We start from the raw sequence: 15,928 nt of genomic DNA, 5'->3' as shown, positions 1-15,928 counted from the left end.
GATCATTATTTGCAGCTACTTCTGTGCACCACAAAGAAACTAGCTGCCAACCCTTTTATTCTAGTGACTAAAGTTTGGAAAACAGACAAAACTAAGGGCTTCAAAGGAATATTCTCATTTTAAAACTCCCAGAAATAGTGTGATACGAGGCAAGGAAAATGAATTTCAAATGAGAAGATTTACCACTTAGTAGCTTTGTGATCTGGGATAGGTCAGTTAATCTTTCTGAGCCTGGTTCCTAATCTATGAAATGCAGATATCATGATGTTGCCTAACCTCATGTCATTTCTATAAAGATCAAAAGAGATCATATAAGTGAAGGAACTTTGAAAACTGTAAAAAGCAATATGATTGTTAATTATTAAAATAATATTATGAATGGAAAATGGAATTCAAATTGCTGACTATGAGTGTGGCCCATGATGAGCCATCTAAATTTAATATTCCATTACCAGTTCCAGAGCCCTCACCTGTTTACAGTTCACCATGTAAGATATAGAAAAGAATCTCATGCTGGGTGAAAGATTTCACACAGGGTAAAACAGTACTTTTTTTGGAAAGGCTTGTCCTCTGATCAATCTAACAACCCAAATTGTGAACATGTGCATATATCCTTTAAGAAATATACCCCTTTAATCATTTAGGAAGCTTCTTAGACTCTCTGAAGTTCCCACTGAAGCTGGTATGGAAAACTCACTTACCTAAGTGGCCTGAGTGACTAATTAGACAACCCTGCACTGATTTGATAGCTCCAGCTGTTCAAATAAAACCTGCCCTAATGGTGGAAGGCTCAGAGAAAGGTTGGAAAGGGCAGGATCGGGGACAGGAATTATGTCCAGGGAAGGCAGCCGAGCCAGCTGCTTTCCCTAAGCAAGTGAGAAGCAACATCTTTATAAGACCAAAAGAGTTATTTTAACTATAACTAAAAGAAACTAAGTACCAGTCACCACTAGCAAGGGTGATCTTTATCTGCCTTTGTTGGCCTGAAAGAAAAGGAATCTTAAAAGGCTTCGGCAGCTGCAGGCTCCTCACAGAGGACATCTCCCGCACATTGCTGACGCGTCTTGGATTTTTCCAACCTTACCTTATGTTGGAGGAAATTACTGCGGGGGTTGAATGTCCTCCTACACACGTGACTCCACGTGGGTGTTATCAACTACCCCTCACGCAGCAGAATCAGCATTCCCCACTCCGTTTCTCGTAAAGGACAGGCTTTGTGACCCCCTCCTGGCTTGGAAGCCTCTCTCCCAGCACCTGTGAGCCCTCACCCCGAGAGATGGCTAATGTGCTAATTACTCCATACCCAAAAATGTAAGCTGTAAACAAATGAGAGCTGTGTTTATAATCAATCAGTTTTATGACCTTCTGATGGTGATGATATCAGTGGCGTTTACACTGGAAGACCGCACAGCGTTCTCCAGCAGCTGGCCGCTTCTGTTGCTTGAGAGCAGAGAATGATGTGGCCCATTAATTGTAGTCTTTGCACTGAAGGGCATGTTACCTTGGCCAAATGGCCAATCTGGCTCTTGGAATTGCCAAATAAATTATTTTCAAAAATCTCAAAGTCAGCTTGGATGGTTTTCAAATAATCTGTGGTTTGGGGCCTGCACTCCCCCCTCCCCATGAAAAACTGAAAATGCATTCTTTCTGAGCTGTAACTTGATATATACATGATTGGAAGACAGTGGGGAGACATTCTAATCCCAAAGAGAGAGAAAGAGGCTTGGCCTGGATGCACAGAGAGCTCACCCCTTCTGACTTAGGACTGACCTTTGCAGCGTCATTCTCCCTGCCCTTAGGCTGTTTCTCCACCTGAAGGCTGAGGTGGGGATTGCTCCACAAAGACGCCTACAAGAGCACTTTGTTATCATCAGAACCAAGAGGATCCATGTAAAGTGTAAATATCATAAAACGTGGCAAGGGAAATGTTTACACCAATCTGTGGTTTCTGATCAAAGCCAAAATTGCTGGGTTCTTGAATGAAAACTTCTGGCCTCACATGTGAGATTTGCAGCTGCCTTTGGCACCTATAAAATATGATTTGTGAGGTGCTGAACAATGTCCTGGGGGTCTCCAAAGCCTGCTCCTTTGGCACCAAGATCCTTTCATATTGAGTCCTGCCAATGTGCGGATATGCCGGTTTGAGAACTTTGGCTGCATTTTGGGTTTGTTAACAGTGCAAAAGATTTGCCAGAGAAACCCCACATGCATTTTGCCCCCAAGCACCTTGCCCTTCATTTATAGACCCCTGGGAAAACCAAGCCCATCTGTTTCTCATTCATTTACACTTTACTCATCAAAATGTTGGTTTTGGTTGGATTCCTTTGTTTTCATTTCAAGAAACCTTTAAGAATGTAGAGTGGGGAAAAAGATGGGTAATTAGCCAGAAGTGCTGATGACCCTAAGCTCTCTGTCCTGTTTCTGGCATTACTTTTAGTCCATTGTATGGTGACAAGCAGTATTTTACCCCATTTATCCCAGTTACTAGTCTCAGTAAATTATTTTTAAAAAAATAAGGAAAAGGGATATAGTGCTTTGCTTCTGCTCCACCATCAGAGATTTGAAAACAATCTAGAATCTGCAGACCTTTCATGAGGGGACACTCACAGGATCTCAAATTTTGCTTTTTCTTTTTTGCTCTTTTGTTTTTAAAGACCCAACTGCCTTTTCTTACATTCATGAAAGTGAATGAGTGGCTGGGAACTGTTTATCCCACTGGCTTTAAGGAATAGGGAAAAGGAATCTTTTTTCGTTGTTGTTCTTTTCTTTGTCTAATACTCATGAAACTATGAATATTTGTGAGCTGTAAGAAAAATACATGCAGTCTATTTTCTGGTCTTATGGTTTTTTGTTTGTTTGTTTGTTTGCTTTTTAAATCTCCTCAAAGCAGCTTTTTTTCTTAGCTCTTAGTCAAAATCGGTAGTTGTAGGCATTTTAAGTGGGGCCAAATTCCTGCCCTGCTTACACTTGTAAACTTGCTGTTCTTTGGAAGTAGAAATAAAGTTAGACTACATCCTGTCCCCACCACCAGAAAAAGGATCGAGAACTCCCTCCCCAGCTCTTAGTTTACACATTCCTGAATAACAACCATAATCTGAATTTTGTAGGACCGCGATGAGAAGTATCTCACTTCAAGGGCGCATTACAGATGATTGTGTAGTGTATGTATTGTATAATTTTAAACAAGTTTCTTGGGTTAAGTTATCAAGTTTTAATAGTGATAAACCTATGGCACTATCATAAAATATCTCAATAACATTTTATGACATGTATTAGTTTTAATGATATGACGATCATTGCCCATATATTTTGGCAAATTCATTTCCATTTTATATAGTAATCTATGGCTTTACTTTTTGTCACGTGTGCCAGGTGGTAGAACACCAATACAGTCTGCAAAACTGAAGTAATTGGACAAAGGAAACCTACCTATTATAGGGCTTAAGAAGTTCCAGAATCACCACTGCAGATGTGGCTTTATGTTAAATACCAGTCAAGTGGGTGACAGCCTTGGACAGGCATGGAGAGCCTGTGCTGTGGGAACTGGATAAACCCCGGCTGCAATCTGAGATCTGCTACGTGGCATTAGCGAGAGTAGGTTACCGAGCCTCCCTCTTTCCTCACTGCTATGGTAGGAATAATAATAGTTAGTGCCCAGGCCACTGGCATGTTGGTAATAGCGAATTTCCATGGTGTAAATATTCCTACTGGGGTTGGTTTCAGGCTGCCAGCTGGAGTCGGGAGAGGTCAGCACAATCGGTACTCCTGATTGTATACACTTGATTTCCTTGATTCCAAGATGCCATCAGTTGTAAGAAGAACCACCATTTAAGGATAGATTTTAATGACAAATAAATATGTTTACTGGTTGTATCTGTCCTGTAGCAGAAGTGAAACAATTAAAAGTTTGTCTTAGAATTGAGGAAATGGTGTTTACCTTGCACTAGGCACGATGTGAAACATTTGTCATAGGTAAGAAACCTATACCACACATGCTTTTGGCTTATGACTATATTTGTTTGCTTATCAAATTAGAACTAATCAAATGCTAACGCCCTGGGCCTCCTGGCTCTTTCATTAGTAGTCCTACCTGTAGAAAGTCTCTCTGTCATAGCTTCTGTTGATCCACTAAAGCTACCATAATAAAATATCACAGATTGGGTAGCTTAAACAACAGAAATTTATTTCTTACAGTTCTGGAGGTCGAGAGTCTAAGATCAAGGTGTCAGTGGGTTTGCTTTCTCCTGAGGTCTCTCTCCTTGGCTTGAAGATGGCTGTCTTCTTGCTGTTTCACCATATGACATTTTCTTTGAGCACATGTATCCCTGGTGTCTCTTCCTCTTCTTAAAGGGGTGCTAGTCCTATTCAATTAGGGCTTCAACATATGAATTAGGGGGGACACAGTTCAGTTAATTACATGTCTTTAGGCTGTGTATTAATTTCCTAGAGTTGCCATAACAAATGACCACAGACTTGATAGCTTAAAACAACAGAGATTTATTCTCTGGAGGCCAGAAGTCCAAAATCAAGATGTCAGTAAGGCCATGTTTTTTTCTTGAAGGCTTTAGGAGAGAATTCTTTTTTTTTTTTTTTTTTTTTGCCTCTTCTAGCTTATAGTGGCTCCAGGCACTCCTTGGCTTATTGTGGCATCACTTCAATTTCTGCTCCCATTTTCATGTGGCCTTCTTTTCTTCTTTCTTCTTTCTTCTTTATATGTATCTTATAATAACAGGTATCATTGGATTTAGGGTCTACCCAGTTAATCCATGATGATCTCATCTCAAGATTCTTAACTCAATTACATTTTTGAAGACCCTTTTTCAAATAAGGTCACATTCACAATTTCCAGGTAGACATACCTTTTTATTGGGGGAAGGGGACCCCATTCAACCCAATATAGGTTGGTTAATTCATCCAATCAAATGCATGGGACAACATATTGATTTGTATCATAACTAAGTATGGCAAAAGTTTCTGGTACAAAAAACTATTTGAGAAATCTTGCTTTTTATAAGCTTTTCAGAAGCCCAAACTAGCTGACACCAGCTGTGACAGAAAGAGCTACCTGCCCACCCAAAGGCATGGGATGTCCTTCTGCAATGTAGAACAATGTAGAGTTTTGGCTAAGTTGCAGCTATCTACCTGAGAACTCTGTTTTTTAGCTCCTTTGAATTTTCATGTGCTTAGGTGACAGGTTCTGTCCACCAGACTAGGGTGGTTAAGCATTCTATGTGCCTTGCTCACATTTTTTTTTTTTTTTTTTTTTTTTTTGCTTTTCATGGTGACTTCACAAGGTTAAAGTAGATTGGACACTTGAGGCATCACCTGGGGGTTAGCTGCTCAGGAGAGATGCCCATCAAGAAATATCCTTATGAAAATTTTCATGAGTAAGAAATAAACTTTTACTATATAAGCCATTGGGATTTGGGAATCATTTGGTAGTTCATTTGTTTTCTCTTGGAGATAACGGAGAATTGGTAGTAATATTGAAGGATTATGTCATGGGGAGAACACCATAATTTGGGGAGTGATAATGATACCATGGGAAAGAACCCAGCTTTAGAGTCAGATGAATTTGTGTTTAAGTGCCCAGCATAGCACTTTTACTTTATGAATTGGGAAGATCATTTAATATTTCTACACCTTACCTTTCCTTATTTATAAAGATGAGAAAATGACACCTACTTCACACATAGAGTTATTGTGAGGATTAGATAAAATAATGAGATGTTTTTTGTGTTAGTACATAGCTCAATTAATGATTATGACTTTTTTTTTTTTGCTATCGTTGTTCTCATTGTTATTGACTGTGGTGTATACTTTCTGAAAATACCTCAGAATACTTCTGTTTCACTACCAGCTTCTCTTCTGGCTTGATGTTTGTAACATCTAGATTGTCAGACATAATCACTTCCACTAGGTATTGATTGAGTTTAAACCATCTGGAAGTAGCTTGTTAACTTAGCCAACATCCCCAAGTCTTTCCACCCTCAAGAACAAAAGGTCATCTGTATGGTGTAGATGCCTAGCCATGTTCTGAAATGAATGGTGGAAGAAATTGACCACTAAGACCTTCCAGGGTTCTTAGAACTTAGTATATTAGAATAGATAAAAACATGAGAATCAGCTGAATTTCTAATTAGATGTTTTAGATTTGTCTTCATCTTCTCCAATTTGATATTTTAGTTGAAACTTTGAGACCAACAAGACACCTGTATGGCTCCTACTTGTTGGTAAAATGACTGCAAACTGCATGAAGACAGAGGTCGTGCATATTTTGTCTACTACAATATCTCCAAAGCTAACTACAGTGTCTGGCACATAATAGATGTTCAGTGAAAATCTGAAGAATGAATAGATATCACTAGAGAATACAGAGCTGGACCAAAGACTGCCACAGGGAGTTCTTAGGACCACTATAATACATGTTCAAGTACAGATGGTTCTGATATGACTCTGCTATGTTAATTAACTGAACAATATTCCTCCTAGCATGACTTGATATCTCCAGAACTATGCAAAGCACCTTGACCCAGCCTTCTCTGTCATTATTTTTCAACTCTATTCTCTTGACAGTTCACTCAGGTAACTAATTCTCTGCCTACCAAAATGGCTGAAATGGAGTAATGAAACCAGTTACGTCTATATATTGTAGAGGAATACAAAGCCTAACATAAAGGTACCTTCTCTCTAGTAAAATGATGAATTAAATTCAACAGCTATTTCTTTAATAACTATAAATCAGGAAGGGGCAAGAGATATACACTAGGATATTAAAAAGTGAGACTCGCTATATAGAGAGTACTATGTGTTAGGGATTTTGAAGCTGTTGTTTGTTACTACAGAGATTTCAGGGAAGAGAGAGCATTTTCCTAGGTTAGGATTAAATAGGATAAGACATATGAAGAAATATTCCTGGGCCTGGCACAATATAATGCCCAAAGAGTGTTAGCTAGTTGTGTTTATATTTCTTATTAGAGCTATTATTACCATCACTATAGTGGACACTGCGGTGCTCCCCCCAGACCTTCCCTTAAAGATGAAGACACTAATTCCCCCAGGTGCCAGCAGTGTTGACCAATGATGGCTCAGAGCTGAATCTGTCTCCAGAAGTTGTCCTTGACTGAAAGGAGCTGGTCATAGACTGAATTCTGTCTCCCCAAAATGCAGATATTGAAACCTTAACCTCCCCCCACCCCCCAACCTCAGAATGTGACTATATTTTGAGATGGGAGTGTTATAAGAGGCAACGAAGTTAAAATGAGACCCTTAGGGTGGGCTCTAACCCAATCTGACTTCTTTATCAAAAGAGATTAGGACATATAGAGAGACACCACAGGCATGCATACACAGAGGGACAGAAAAATTGCCTGGGCCTGGATCCTGAGGGTGCTGTGAAGAGGCAGCAAGAAGACAGCCATCTGGAAGCCAAGGAGAGAGACCTCAGGAGAAAGCAACCATGCCATGCTTTGATCTGGGACTTCTGGTTTCCAGAATATGAGAAAATGAATTTATCTTGTTCAAGCCACCTAGTCTGGTATTTTGTTTTGGCAGACCCAGCAAATTAATGCACAGTTGCTTCACTGAAAGTTACACCCCAAGTAGGGGCAGCCTGCATCCAACAACTGGTTGGTAAGGGGGGTACAGTGTCCAGAATCCTGGCCTCAGTCTGGGGTATCTCTGAAGGGCTGTCCCAGCTCAGAGCACTCCTGCAGTGTTTGCTGAGGCCCTTGAGGTACAAGTTCTTTCTCTGTCTAGTCCTCACTCTCCTCGAGATATTGTCATTGAGAGTATTCTACAGTAGACCTCCTGCACAAAAATCTGTATCTCAGAATCCATTTTCAAGGGAATCTGATGTATGACATTTAGTATCAGGAATGGCTTTAGGAAGAAAACTCTAAAATGGATTTTTGGGCATGAGATGACCACTGGCTGGCTCATAATGAGGAGACCCATTCGTTGGTGGTAGGTGCAGTATACGTAGCTCCTGGCATCCTGTTGCAATAAAATTATTGGTGGTAAACAGGGATGAAACACTGATAAAAAGGACAGCAATGGTAGTGTGATGTCTTAATTGTTTAAGAGGTTTGGAGAATATAGTAATTATAATAGCAGTGGAATTGTATGTCTCTTGCTGTGGGCTATCAATGCCCTGGAAAAAAAACAATGAAAGGCTGAGGGGGCATTAATGGAAGTGCAAAAGTCAGAGGACCTTTTCAGTAGAATGTGAAGAGGTTCATCTCTTGCAGCCAGAGGATAGAAAAATCTGAGTGTTGAGCTCAAAACTTAATTTTCAGGACAACAGAGTTCCACAGAAGGTTGAATTTTCAACTTTGGCAAGTCTTTTATGCCAAGGGCAGTGCTCTGCCTGGGAACGAATGGGATTCTGGGTTGGCACACTTGAGAATCTTAAAAACTGAGGTTGCCTTGAACCCTTTGGGCCTGCAAAAGTGGCCCACTCTCTCCTGTTAAGCCTAGAACCATCCCATTGCTTGAAACTGAGGCAGAGGTCTTTGCCTTAAAAGACATATATCCTTCTCAGGATATAACTACCTCTACTCCTGGCTACTAGACTATAACTATGATTAAGTCACAGTCCAGTCCAGCCAGGAAAGTGCTGGGCTTGCTAAGGAAGGGAACAACTATAGGAACCAATCGACATGCATTGATCAGTCCAGGGGTCAGGAGAGTTCCTGGGAGTGGGTCCTGAGGATGTTGGATCAAAGTGGTGGTCGTGGAGGGCAGGGGGAGTGGAACCAAAAGTTGGATGTAGGAGAGCTTATCAGTATGGGAGCACTCTCTGTGATACAGAGAGTGTCAGAAGCAGGTGAGTATAATTATCATAACAAGTGTCTGCCAAAGGAAACTGACCCATAGAGAACTATGGAATTGATGAGAAGACACAGCATCCCTTAAAGATAATTGGGCAGTTTAAAAGTGTGTTGCTTAATTTATACAATTAAAATAAATAAGAGGTAGAGAATCAGAAAGTTGAGGGTAGCCCCCTCAATAAAAAGTCACAATCCTTTTAAGAAATGGTACTCAAACAATTGAATAGTCATAAGAAAATGAAAATGAAACTTGACCCTTATATCATCTACAAAAATTTACTTGAAATGGATTATAGATCTAAACATAGAAGCAAAAACTACCAAGCTTCTAGAGAAAAAAAACCATAGAAGAATATGTCTGATCTTGAATTAGGCAGAGATTTTTTAGATAAAACACAAAAAGCTTGAACCCATAAAAGAAAAACACTATTATTGACTTTCTCAATTAAAAGCTCTTGCTCTTCAAAAAAATACTGTTGAGGGGCGCCTGGGTGGCTCAGTTGGTTAGGCGACCGACTTTGGCTCAGGTCATGATCTCGCAGTTTGTGAGTTCGAGCCCCGCATCAGGCTCTGTGCTGACAGCTCAGATCCTGCAGCCTGCTTCGGATTCTGTGCCTTCCCCTCTCTCTATCCCTCCCCTGCTCACGCTCTGTGTTTCTCTGTTTCTCAATAATAAATAAACGTTAAAAAAAAATAAAAAAAATACTGTTGAGAAAGTGTAAAGAAAGCCAGACTGGGAGAAAATATTTGCAAAACACATATCTGATAAATGACTTGTAACCAAAATGTATAAAGTACTCTTACAACTCGGTAAGAATTGAAAAAATGCAATCTATTAAATGGACAAGAGATTTGAAAAGACACTTGAACAAAGAACATATTTAAATGGCAAATTAGCAATAAAAATGTGCTCAACATCATTAGTCATTAGGGAAACATGTTAGGAGCATTAATGCATAGCCACTATACATGGTTAAAGTATTTGAAATTTAGCAAAGATTAACCATAGGAAGTCAGGGATATGGTGCAACAGTAACTGTCATGTAGCTGCTGGTGGGAAAAGTAAAATGGTACAACCACTTTGAAAACAGTTGACAGTTTCTTATACAGTTAAACATATACTAACTATAAACTCAGTAATCCCATTGGTGAGTATTTTTACCAAACAGAAATAAAGACATCTGTCTATACAAAGACCTGCATGCAAACAATCATAGAAAGTATATTCATAATAACCCAATTGGGGGTTATTGAACCCAAGTATATTCATAATAACCCCAATTGGGGAAACAACCCAAATACCTACCAACTGATGAATTGGTAAACATGTTGTGGTATATCCATATAACAGACCACTACTCTGCAATGAAAAAGAATGAGGTACTGATACATGCAACAACATGGAATCATTATGTTAAGAAAAAGACACAAAACATTACATACTATATGATTCCACTTATATGGCATTCTAGAAAAGGCAAAGCTACAAGTAACCAAAAGCAGAGGAGAGGCTGCCAGGAGCTGGGAATGAGGAAGGGAGAATTGACTACAAAGAGCACAAGGGAAATTTTTGGGATGATGGAAATGTTCCATATTTTCATCTCAGTGATAGTTATATAACTATCTACATTTATTACAACTCAGTGAATTCTACACCGAGAATGGGTGAACTTTATCTGTAAATTTTATCAGAAAGCTAATTAAAAATGCTACGTTAAAAAAAATGTAAAATTTATAAAGTCATGCTCCTTCTCCCAGTTTCCATATCTGAGTCAGTGTGCAGACCTGAAATTCACAGGCAGAAGGGTATATGGTAATGATTCCTACAGTCCTTCTCCAAAGAGACCTATGGCTATTTCATTGAGTAACCATACAATGAGGAAAGGGCAGTTTATGGACATTGGAGGACTGTTGAGCATAAGATTCAAACTGAAATTAATAGCTGGGACCTGAAAATCATCATTATCCCTCTTTTAAAGAGATGACATATGGAGACCAGGTGATCAAGGGGACCCTGGCCCACCTTTGACTCACAGGGATCCCCTGGGACCATGAACTCACCGGGTAGCCACTTCCCCAAACCTTCAATGCATAATTGGAATGGACATACATGGTAGTTGGCCAAACCCCATATTGGTCCCTTGACCTCTGATAAGAACTATCGCAGTGGGGAAAGACCAGGTGGAAGCCTCTGAAACCCCTGCTCCCAGCCAAGGCAGTGAGTAGAAACAATATTGCATACCAGAGGGAATTGTAGAGATTAGTGCCAGTCTTAAAGATCTAAAGGATGCAGGGGTCATGGTCTTTACATATCTTCTTTCTTTAGTTTCCCAGTCTGGCCCCTACAAAGCCAGACCGATCCTGGAAGATAAAGGTAAACTATCACCAGCTCAACCAAGTGGTAGTCTCTATTACAGCTGCTGTGCCAGATGTGGTATCTTTGCTAGAACAGATTAACACAGCCTCAAGTACCTGGCATTCAGCCACTGATCTGGCAGATATGTTTGTTTCATCTTCATCAGGAAGGAGGACCAGAAGTAGTTTGCATTCACGTAGGGCTAACGATAGTATATACGCTTACTCTCTTGTCCCGTGGCTGTGTCATCTGTCATAATATAGTCTGAAGAGCCCTGGACTCTCTAGATATTCCATAGGTTATTCCATGATATCATTGACATTGTGTTAATAAGACTGGATGATTATGAAGTGGCAAATACATTGAAGCACTTGGTGTGGTACATATACTGTAAAGAGTAAGAGATAAACTTCATGAATATTCAGGGACCTGGTATGTCAGTAGAGTTTTCAGGAATCCATTGATCTTGACAAATTATTGTGTTTTTCACACCCTACCACTAATAAGGAAGCAGAATGCTTAGCAGGCTCTTCACATTCTAGAAGTAGCATATTCTATGACTGGGGAACAAGGTGACATGAAAGGTTTCTAGCTTAGAATGGGGCTTAATGCAATAAATGGATATGTAGCACATCCAAGCTGTGGTGTAAACGGTCCTGCCTATTTGGCCACATGATCGGGCAGACCCTGTGCTATTATCTGCAGTAAGGAGTGATGTTGTGTGGAGTGTATGGCAAGTCCTAGTAGGAGAATCACAATGTAAACACCTAGGGTTTCTGAAGCATGCCACCTACCATGGAAAATGATATATTAATTGAAAATTAGGTCCTGTTATGCTTTTGGATTCTGGTAGAGAGAGAGCACCTACTCATGGAACTTTGGCCAGAAGTGTCCACCATTACCTGGGTTCTAACAGACCCACCAAGTTATAAGTTAAGACATCCCAGCAGCAATCTGTTATAAGATAAAAGGTGGTACATCTGGGAATGGGCATGAACAGGACCATAGGACACAACTAGACTGCATGAGCAAGGGGCCCACACTCCCATGTCATCTACTGCTATTGCATAGTTTCCTCCCTCATCTTACCTGCGTGGTCACATAGTCTTTTATGACCAGCTGACAAAAGAGGCAAAAGACCAAGCTTGGTTGTGGATGTGTTGGTTTGCTACATGGCTATACGAGGGGAAATTCTCCCAGTTAAGACACCTTTGGGCAGTGCAGCACATCGTCCACTTTGTGTAGTAGGAGAAGTGGCCAAAGGAAGAACATATACGGATTTATGAGCAGTTGCAAACTGCTTGGCTGATTGGTCAGGGGTCTGAATGAGAACAATTGGAATACTGATGATAAGCAGATATGGGGAGGAGTGATGTGGATGGGCATATGCAAGTGAGCACTGTAAGGTTTGATTTATTTAGGGGACTTTATTCCTAATCTTTCATCCAGCATGTAGAGATACCAAAGTGTGTGGGTTTCTTTCCATTTTTTAATTGTATGTTTTAATCAGGAGAAGGGAGGACAGATTTAATAACCTATCCCTTTGTAACATATGTTAACTCCTGGTACCAATCAATACCCTTTACCTCTATATTTAAGTAATTTCCGAATTTAAAAAGAAGTGCCTAGAACCATACTACTGTTCCCCAGAAGGGACAATTGTGAGACATTAAAGACTGGAGAGGACACACTCAGCCAGAGGCAGAGCCCTCGTTCCAATTAATGAACTTCTTGGAGGAGAGCATAAGTAATTGGTTTTGAGGTTGTTTCCACTGCCTTTGAAGGGCAATTGAAGTGCTCATCAAGACGTGCCAAATGTTTATAGAGTGCCTCTTTGGATGAGTATCTGTTTTAAATAAGTGAATTTAAAGGGGCCTGTAACTCACTTAAATTACACCAAGATGGGAGACTGGAGACAGGATATAGCTTCCAGTTGAAATTCCTTGATCTCCGGTTTAGTCTTAATTTTATAGATAACAAAAGCCATCATTGGAAGAACTTTAACCAGTTGTGTTCAAATGGTATTCAGATGGGACGCAATCTGCAGGCTATCCCCAAGCTTGTTGATTCAGATCCACTTTCTTCTTAACGCAGTAGCTTGATGTTTGTTGGTCCAATGAACGCATACAGTTCATAGCTTGAGAGGTCTCTCGAGCACCTACCTGGACAGAAGAGAAGCAGGACTAGGAGAATGCCATAACCTTATCACTGGCACCTGAAAACCATGGTGGATCTGGTGAGTCTGAGATCAGCTGCAGGATTTCAGTGAGGCTCATCCTATGATTCCCCTTTTTTTCCTCCCAGGTGAATGCCAATGCATGGTTTTCTGAGACTGTGCTCTTGACCAGCCAAATGCACTGATTTGAAAACTTCAGTGAAGTGCACACTTGGCTGAGGCAGCGTGGGGGCTGGGTGACTCTGAGAGATAGCCAAGGGGGCTTTATTATATAAGATGGGGGTGATGGAACAGGGCTTGGAAATATTAAGATAAAGTAAGGCCTGGATGTGCAATGAGAAGAGGGACCAGCCTGTAATTTCACCGTGCCCTGCCAGTAAATGAAGAGGAAAGACTAGTAGATAAAGATGGAGAGGATTGGCATCTAGACTGGTCTCTGCCACTAACCAGCTGTGTGGTCTTGGGCAAGTCATTTAATGTTCCAGGGCCTTGGTTTTCAAGTGTGAAATGAAGGATTCAGAAAAGAACATCACTAGGGTTATTTTCATTTTAAGTTCTAAAGGTCTCTAATTTTATTTCTAAGAATGTTCAAATTATACCTAATTGTCTTTGAGCTTTCAGTCACGTCACCTTTGAGCTGTGTTTGCTTCTATAGCTTAAATCTTAACGACTTAGCTCACTTTAAAAACACTGCACTTTGCTTTTCTCCCCTCTCTCTTCTTTACTCGGAACACCTATGGACATCACCTTCCTCATGACGACGATGTGAGAAACGCACAGCAGGAGGATGACCCCTGACCTCACACAGGCCCTTAGTGCTGCCCAGGTGTCCAGTTGCATTGCCCTAGTCCAGTCTTTCCCCTACTTTCCTGGGCAACTGTTTCACATCTTTTCATTTTCCTTCAGGCCATCCAAACCTTTCTCCTCATCCTCACTCACAGCTGATGAACATGCCTTCTATTTTCTGGAGAAAATAGAAGCAGAGAGGCTTTATACAAAATCCTACTTCCTCATCTACCCACCTGCTGCATCTTTGCCTTTATCCTCTGCTTCCACTCGTGTTACAGTGCATGAATGGTCTGTATGTTAATCTGCGGCTGATTCCTGTGTTTGTGCAGTGGACCTCCTGTCCTCTTGCCTGCTCAAGAACACGGCTCCAGCAATTGTCCCCTCTCCCCACCAGCATCCTCAATTCCTGCCCCTGTAATGGATCATCTCCATAGCATTAAAACATACTGAGATGCTGTCTGGTTTATATGAAAATTCTCCTTTATTCCCCCCTTTCTTCCAACTACCGCTCCATTTCTCTATTGCTGTATGCAGTGAAATCCTCAAAACACTTCTGTCTCTACTCACTGTTTACAATTTATTCTCTCTTGATCTTTTTTTGAACCCACTCTAGTGACTTCTGTGTAGCTACGTTCAATCATCAATTATTAGTCCTAATTCTACATGACCTATCTCGGCATTTGATCCAATGAATCACTCTTTCTTTCTTGAAATTTTTTTTCCCATTTAGATTCCAGGGTACCTTTCTGCTTTCATCCTTCCTTACTAGCTGCTCATCTCATTTTCCTTTGCTGGTTGCTTTCTCCTCATCTCCTCAGCCTCAAGCATTGGACGGCTCAAGACTTCAGTCCTCAGATTTATTCCCTTCCATATGGACCCACTTCCTGGGTGATTTAAAGCCTCGTGACTAAATTCATCTAGACTCTGATGACTTACAAATATTTGTCTCTGGCTCAGAAATTTCCCCTTACCCTTACCCTCAGATTTATACAGCTAACTATTCTATATGTGTATCTGAAAGGCATCTCAAACTTAAGATGTCTAAAACCCCACTTCTGATTCTTCCCCCATATCTAACTCTGTGCCTCTCACGGAGCCACTCAAGTAACTGGCATCTGTGTCTCTCAAGGTGCTCAGACTAAAACCTATGCAGACTTTTATGAAAACTTCTGCTTACAGCCCATTGTATTGGTGGTTCTATCTTCAAAATATATCCAGAAATCAATCACTTCTCAGATTTCTGCTCCTATTTTCATGGTCTTCCTGGTTGGTCTCCTTGCTTCTATTCTTACCACCAGTTATAGTCTCAACACAGGAGACAGAATTGTCTTTAAAACTTTTAAGTCAGATTATGTGACTCTTTTGCTCACAACCACCTAGGGGTTTCTTATCTGGCATGTAATAAAATCCAAAGTTCTTATGATGGCCTGTGAAGCCTCTAAATTTTCTCCATCAGCACCTTCCCCACTAATACTTCACTTACCTTATCTCCTACCACACTGACCCTCATTCTGTTCACTTCAGCCACACTGGCTTCCTACCTGTTCGCACATCAGTACCTTTCCACGTGTGTTCCTTTGGCTTGGTATGCTCTTTCCACAGATGATCACAAGGCTCACTGTTTCACTACACCTGCCCTGCACTCCTATCCTTTTTACCTTTAATCTTTCACCATAACATTTATCACCACCTGACATATGTCTACTTTAAAATGTTTCTGTTGTCTGTCTTCCCTCACTAGAATGGAAGCTTCAACAAGAGCAGAAGTTTATTCCT

At 40.6% G+C, this 15,928-nt stretch overlaps 1 long non-coding RNA gene across 1 annotated transcript in view; it reads left to right on the top strand.

Moving 5' to 3' along the window:
* Positions 1–15,928, top strand: part of LOC131517239 (uncharacterized) — a 289,644-nt gene that overhangs the window by 226,782 nt on the left and 46,934 nt on the right. The gene's annotated exons all lie outside the window — the stretch shown is intronic.

Source organism: Neofelis nebulosa, chromosome 7 (assembly GCF_028018385.1).
Source record: "Neofelis nebulosa isolate mNeoNeb1 chromosome 7, mNeoNeb1.pri, whole genome shotgun sequence".
NCBI lineage: Eukaryota > Metazoa > Chordata > Mammalia > Carnivora > Felidae > Neofelis > Neofelis nebulosa.
Note: the sequence above shows the minus strand (reverse complement) of the source record. Positions and strands in the feature narration are given on the sequence as shown.